Raw genomic sequence first — 6,204 nt, forward strand, 5'->3', positions numbered from 1 at the left:
AGGCTGATCTTGAACTCCTGACCTGAGGTGATCTGCCCGCCTCAGCCTCCCAAAGTGCTGGGATTACAGGTGTGAGGCACTGCGCCTGGCTACCTGGTTAACTTTTTGATGTTTTGTTGAGATGAGGTCTCATTATGTGGCCCAGTTGGTCTTGAACTCCTAAACTCAATCCCAAAATGCTGAGATTACAGGCATGAGCCACCATGCCCCACTTAAAATTCATATCTTTTTCTTTCTTTTTTTTTTTGTTTGAGATGGAGTCTTGCTCTGTTGCCAGGCTGGAGTGCAGTGGCGTGATCTTGGCTCACTGCAACCTCCGCCTCCTGGGCTCAAGCGATTCTCCTGCTTCAGCCTCCCAAGTAGCTCGGACTACAGGCACATGCCACCGTGTCCAGCTAATTTAGGTATTTTTAGTAGAGACGGGGTTTCACCATGTTGGCCAGGATGGTCTTGATCTCTTGACCTCATGATGCGCCTGCTTTGGCCTCCCAAAGTGCTGGGATTACAGGCGTGACCCAGTGCACCCGGCCAAATTCCTATCTTTCATAAGAATGACTTCTATGAAGCCTTTCCTACCTCCCTCAGTTATTGAATACCCTGGCCACTGTGCTCCTTTTATTTGCCTCCATTAGAGGTATCTGAGTATCCTGTCTCCCCGACTAGATTAAGCGATTTGAGGGCAGGGATGATGCCTTTTCACTTTGGATTCTCAGGGCCTGGAATATAGTTGAGTCCCAGTAACATTTTTGTTAAATAGAAGGGGAAGCCTAATCCTGACCATCCTGAATAGTCTCCAGATATAATACTAAGATTGATTCTCAGCTTTCATTTGGGTGCCTTATAAAAGTTAAATCACTCTTCCTGATTTTTTTTTTTTTTTTGAGATGGAATCTCACTCTGTCGCCTAGGGTAGAGTGCAGTGGCAGGATCTTGGTTCACTGCAACCTCCGTCTCCCAGGTTCAAGTGATTCTCCCACTTCAGCCTCCCAAGTAGCTGGAACTACAGGCATATGCCACCACCCCTGGCTAACTTTGGTATTTTTAGTAGAGATGGGGGTTTCTCCATGTTGGCCAGGCTGGTCTCAAACTCCTGACCTCAAGTGATTGGCACGCCTTAGCCTCCCAGAGTGCTGGGATTGCAGGTGTGAGCCACCACGCCGGGCCTCTTCCTGATTTTCAACCCAATCCTCAGCTTTTTTCAGTCTCCTATTTAGCAATCTGATAATTAAGAACATTTTACAGGCCGGGCGAGGTGGCTCATGCCTGTAATCTCAGCACTTTGGTCGGCTGAGGCAGGCAGATCACCTGAGGTTGGCAGTTCAAGACCAGCCTGACCAACGTGGAGAAACCCCATCCCTACTAAAAACACAAAAATTACCCAGGCATGATGGCGCATGCCTGTAAACCCAGCTATAAAGGAGCCTGAAGCAGAAGAATCGCTTGAACCCTGGAGGTGGAGGTTGCAGTGAGCTGACATTGCACCATTGCACTCTAGCCTGAGCAACAAGAGCGAACTCCATCAAACTCTCAACTACAGCTAAGTACAAAGTGGACTAACTGAAATTTCTTTACCTGTCCTGCCTACTCTAGGATAAAGGAGGCTAGAAAAAAAGAGTCTTTTGACAAAATAGTGAAGTCTCGCAGTCTTCTAAACTCTTACTTTCCACCTCTCTGAACAAGAAAACAAGCCTAGACTTTTCACATCAGAAGCTTGTGATAAGCAGGCTAAGATCATTCAGTGCGATTCGGACTATAGAAACTGGAGGGAACACCACATACAGCCCCCAAAATCTTTTAAGAACCCTGGCAAGGCAAGAAATTGATCCAAAAAGAAACTGAAACAAGACGGACTTCTTCCTGGTTGGCAAGCCCAGAACTTGTGAGAAATTCAGGACTGGCTGCTGCTAACTGGTTGCTGATAATCTTTTTTGTGTTTGTTTGTTTGAGACAGAGTTTCGCTCTTGTTGCCCAGGCTGAAGTGCAATGGCGTAATCTCGGCTCACCACAACCTCCACCTCCCAGGTTCAAGCGATTCTCCTGCCTCAGCCTCCTGAGCAGCTGGGATTACAGGCATGCGCTACCATGCCCGGCTAATTTTGTATTTTTAGTAGAGATGGGGTTTCTCCATGTTGGTCAGGCTGGTCTCCAACTCCCGACCTCAGGCAATCCGCCCACCTCAGCCTCCCAAAGTGCTGGGATTACAGATATGAGCCACTGCGCCCGGCCAATATTCTTTATTATTATTAACACTATTTAAAATGACTCATTCTGTACCTTTGCTGTGTCTTTGTTTCCTCATTTGAGAAGCACTGTGATTCATCCCTGCCTGGGCTGCACCTAGTAATACTAGGAAGACGTTCATTCAGTTCTGCAGAGTCTGTGGCTCTGGTGGTCTTGAAGGCCCTGAAGGAGCAAGGCTGGTTGTAAAATGAGAGTTTTTGTTTGAGGGCTGGGAGGTATGGTCAGGAACACAATTTATTGTTGGAGCTGAACTCTGGCTCAACCTTTTTTAATATTCCCTGACAGTAAGCCCAGTTGATGGTCTCTGGAGCTGGAAGATCCTTTACCAAATAAAACCAATAGTAGTTGGAGGCATGGTGAGGAAGAGGAAGAGATTGCTGAGAGACTGGAAGTTTCACAATCCATCTGCTTTCTTGAGAACTGGAGAAGGAAGGCTCAGGGAACTGAGGAGGGTCACAAATTGGCTTATACCCCAAGTAGATCAAACATAAGAGCTTTCCTGAACATTTAAATCTGACCCCTAGGGATTCCAGTTTGGAACAAACACATAATTAAAACATTTCCCTTCCCTTCCCCAAATACCCAAACCCCTAAGGCTCCTCAGGGAGCCTAGGCTTGCCATACCCCTGAGGAAAGCGTGCTTAATGTCATCTAACCCCTGTGGTACCTACACACACCCAGACCCCTGCACTCCAAGTGTGATGGAGTCCTGCCTGGCAGCTAAGCATTTAGATTTTTTTTTTCTTTTTTGAGATGGAGTCTCGATCTGTTGCACAGGCTGGACTGCAGTGGCACCATCTCCATTTACTGCAGCCTCTGCCTCCAAGGTTCAAGTGATTCTCCTGCCTCAGATTCCCGAGTAGCTGGGATTACAGGCACATGCCACGACGTCCCGCTAATGTTTGTGTTTTTAGTAGAGAGGGTTTCACCATGTTGGCCAGGCTGGTCTCAAACTCCTGACCTCAAGTGGTTCTCCCGCCTCGGCCTCTCAAAGTGCTGGGATTACAGGCATGGGGCCACCACGCCCGGCCCAGCTCAGCATTAAAAAAAAAAAAAAGTTCCTCTTTTAACCAAAAGTGAAGCAGTTTCCTTTTCTCCTTCCTCTCCTCAGACAAGTAGCCCTGAGAACTCTCCAGAGTCCAGAGGTGAGAAGAAAGGGACACTACCCCATTCCCAGAAAAGGAGCATGGCCCACACAGGTGTGGGAAAAGGACCTGCTCTCCCTGGGCATTCACGGCAGAGGCTGGAGGAAGGAAGGGAAGGGGAGGCGAGAGGAGGGAAGCGGGCCAGGGGCTGGTTCTGTTTCCCCCTCCCACGGAACTGGGGCCACCCTGGGGGCGGGCGGAGGGCCGGGCTGGAGGAGGAGGGAGCCGGATTCGTAAACAAACCCGCCCGGGCCACGAGGTGCCCAGAGGAATGGGGTGGGGCTTGCCGGCCTCAGGCCCAGCCCGAAGCTGGAAGACTGGCGTGGGCTGGGCTGGGGCCTCTCCACCCCCAGTTTCCGGTTAGGGGTGGGCCCTGTGGCTCTCCCCAGCCGCAAACCCCTCCTTCCTGCTTTGCCCTCCCTCCCTCGAGCCCGAGAAGCTAGCTGAAGTTCTTGGAGGCCTGACACCTGACTTCTCAACGCTTCTTCCGGAAGCCTTCACTGCCCCCAGGGAGAAAAACTGGGCGAGTGGGTGGCTTCTGTAGGGGAAAGGCCCTGGAACACCATGTTAGTTCCTTCTTGGTATGGCCAGGAAAATAGTGGAGAGAAGAAGGAGGGAGAGGACAGGAGCGCCACAGACTTCTGTCTCCAAGAGGGGTTTTCCGCACCACTGCCCGCGCCCCAGATGCCCTGCTTAGAAGCGTTAATCTTCACCACCTCCTGCCAGCGCTCTGCGCTCCCCTCCCCCGCCGCTGTAGGCTATCAGAGGTGCCTGGGCAAAGGTCCCTGGGAGTGTCCCAGGAAGAATTTCTCCAGTCACTCACAAATTCATAACTAACATCTGTAGATATATTATCCCTTTCCAAAAATTAGGAAATAAACAGAGCTTGAGAAGTGTGCCCGACCAAGGTCTCAAGGCAGGTCAGGCAGGACTCCCTGACTACAATTATACTTCTTCAGCATTTCCGTAAATGTGCAGTGACCACCGGTGGAATTTATTTACTTATTTATTTATATTGAGACAGAGTCTTGCTCTGTTGCCCAGGCTGGAGTGCAGTGGCACATTCTTGGCTCCTTGCTACCTCTGCCTCCTGGGCTGAAGCAATTCTCCTGCCTCAGCCTCCCGAGTAACTGGGATTACAGGCGTGAGCCACCATGCCCTGCTAATTGTTATATCTTTAATAGAGATGAGGTTTCACCAAGTTGACCAGGCTAGTCTTGAACTCCTGACCTCAAATGATCCACCCACCTTGACCTCCCAAAGTGCTGAGATTACAGGCGCGAGCTACGGCGCCGGACAGGGCGAAAACCCCTCTCTGCTAAAATAAATTAGCCGGGTGAGGTGGCACGTGCCTGTAGTCCCAGCTACTCTGGAGACTGAGGCAGGAGAATCGCTTGAGCCCCAGGAGGCGGAGTTTGCCGTAAGCCGAGATCACGCCATTGCACTCCAGCCTGGGCAACAAGAGCGAAACTCCGTCTCAAAATAGTAATAATAATAATAATAATAATTGTCAAGTTTAGATGATGGGTGTTCTAGGTTCATTTTCTTCTCTATACCGATTTAAATGATTTTTTTTTTTTTAAGTCCGGGTCTCCCTCTGTTGCCATGCTAGAGTGCAGTGATGTCATCTCAGCTCACTGCAACCTCCGCCTCCCGGGTTCAAGAGATTCTCCTGCCTCAGCCTCTCAAGTAACTGGGACTATAGGCGTGCTCCACCATGTCCAGCTAAGTTTTGTGAGACTCTGTCTTAAAAAAAAAAAAAAAAAAAAGGCCAAGTGCTTTCCTCTGTGACATTGCACTAATACACACACAGTTGTAGCCTCCTAGAGTGCCCTTCTCCCATAGGTCAATAACTCACCTTGTTTGTTTTTTTTTTTTTTTGAGACAGAGTTTCGCTCTTGTTGCCCAGGCTGGAGTGCAATGGCACAATCTTGGCCCACTGCAAACTCTGCTTCCCAGTTCAAGTGATTCTTCTGCCTCAGCCTCCTGAGTAGCTGGGATTACAGGCACGTGCCACTACACCCGGCAAATTTTTTATTTTTGGTAGAAACGGGGTTTCTCCGTGTTGGTCAGACTAGTCTCAAACTCCTGACCTCAGGTGATCCACCCGCCTTAGCCTCCCAAAGTGCTGGGATTACAGGCATGAGACACCGTACCCGGCCTAAATGATTTTTTAACAGTACAAATGGTGAAATTTTTCAATTTTTTTGAGACAGGATCTCACTTTGTCACCCAGGCTGGAGTGCAGTTGCCTGATCATAGCTCACTGCAGCCTCCAACTTCTGGGCTCAAGTGATCCTCACACCTCAGTCTCCTAACTAACTGAGACTACAGGCACTCACCCCTGCACTCGGCTAATCTGTCTTTTCTTTCTTTTTTTTGGAGACAGCCTCACTCTGTCGCCCAGGCTGGAGTGGGGTGGCACGAGCTCAGCTCACTGCAAGCTCCGCCTCCTGGGTTCATGCCATTCTCCTGCCTCAGCCTTCCAAGCAGCTGGGACCACAGGCGCCCACCACCACACCCAGCTAATTTTTTCTATTTTTAGTAGAGACAGGGTTTCACCATGTTAGCCAGGATGGTCTCAATCTCCTGACCTCGTGATCCGCCCGTTCGGCCTCCCAAAGTGCTAGGATTACAGGTGTGAGCCACCATGCCCAGCCGCACTCGGCAAATTTTTGTTTTATAGAGATGGAGTCTGGCTCTGTTGCCTCATGGCTGGTCTTCAACTTCTGGCCTCAATATCCTCCTGCCTTGGCCTCCCAAAGTACTAAAATTAGAGGTGTGAACTGCCATGCCTGACCCCAACAGTGTTAGTTTT

This window comes from Colobus angolensis, unplaced genomic scaffold, assembly GCF_000951035.1.
Source record: "Colobus angolensis palliatus isolate OR3802 unplaced genomic scaffold, Cang.pa_1.0 Scaffold87, whole genome shotgun sequence".
Lineage (NCBI taxonomy): Eukaryota > Metazoa > Chordata > Mammalia > Primates > Cercopithecidae > Colobus > Colobus angolensis.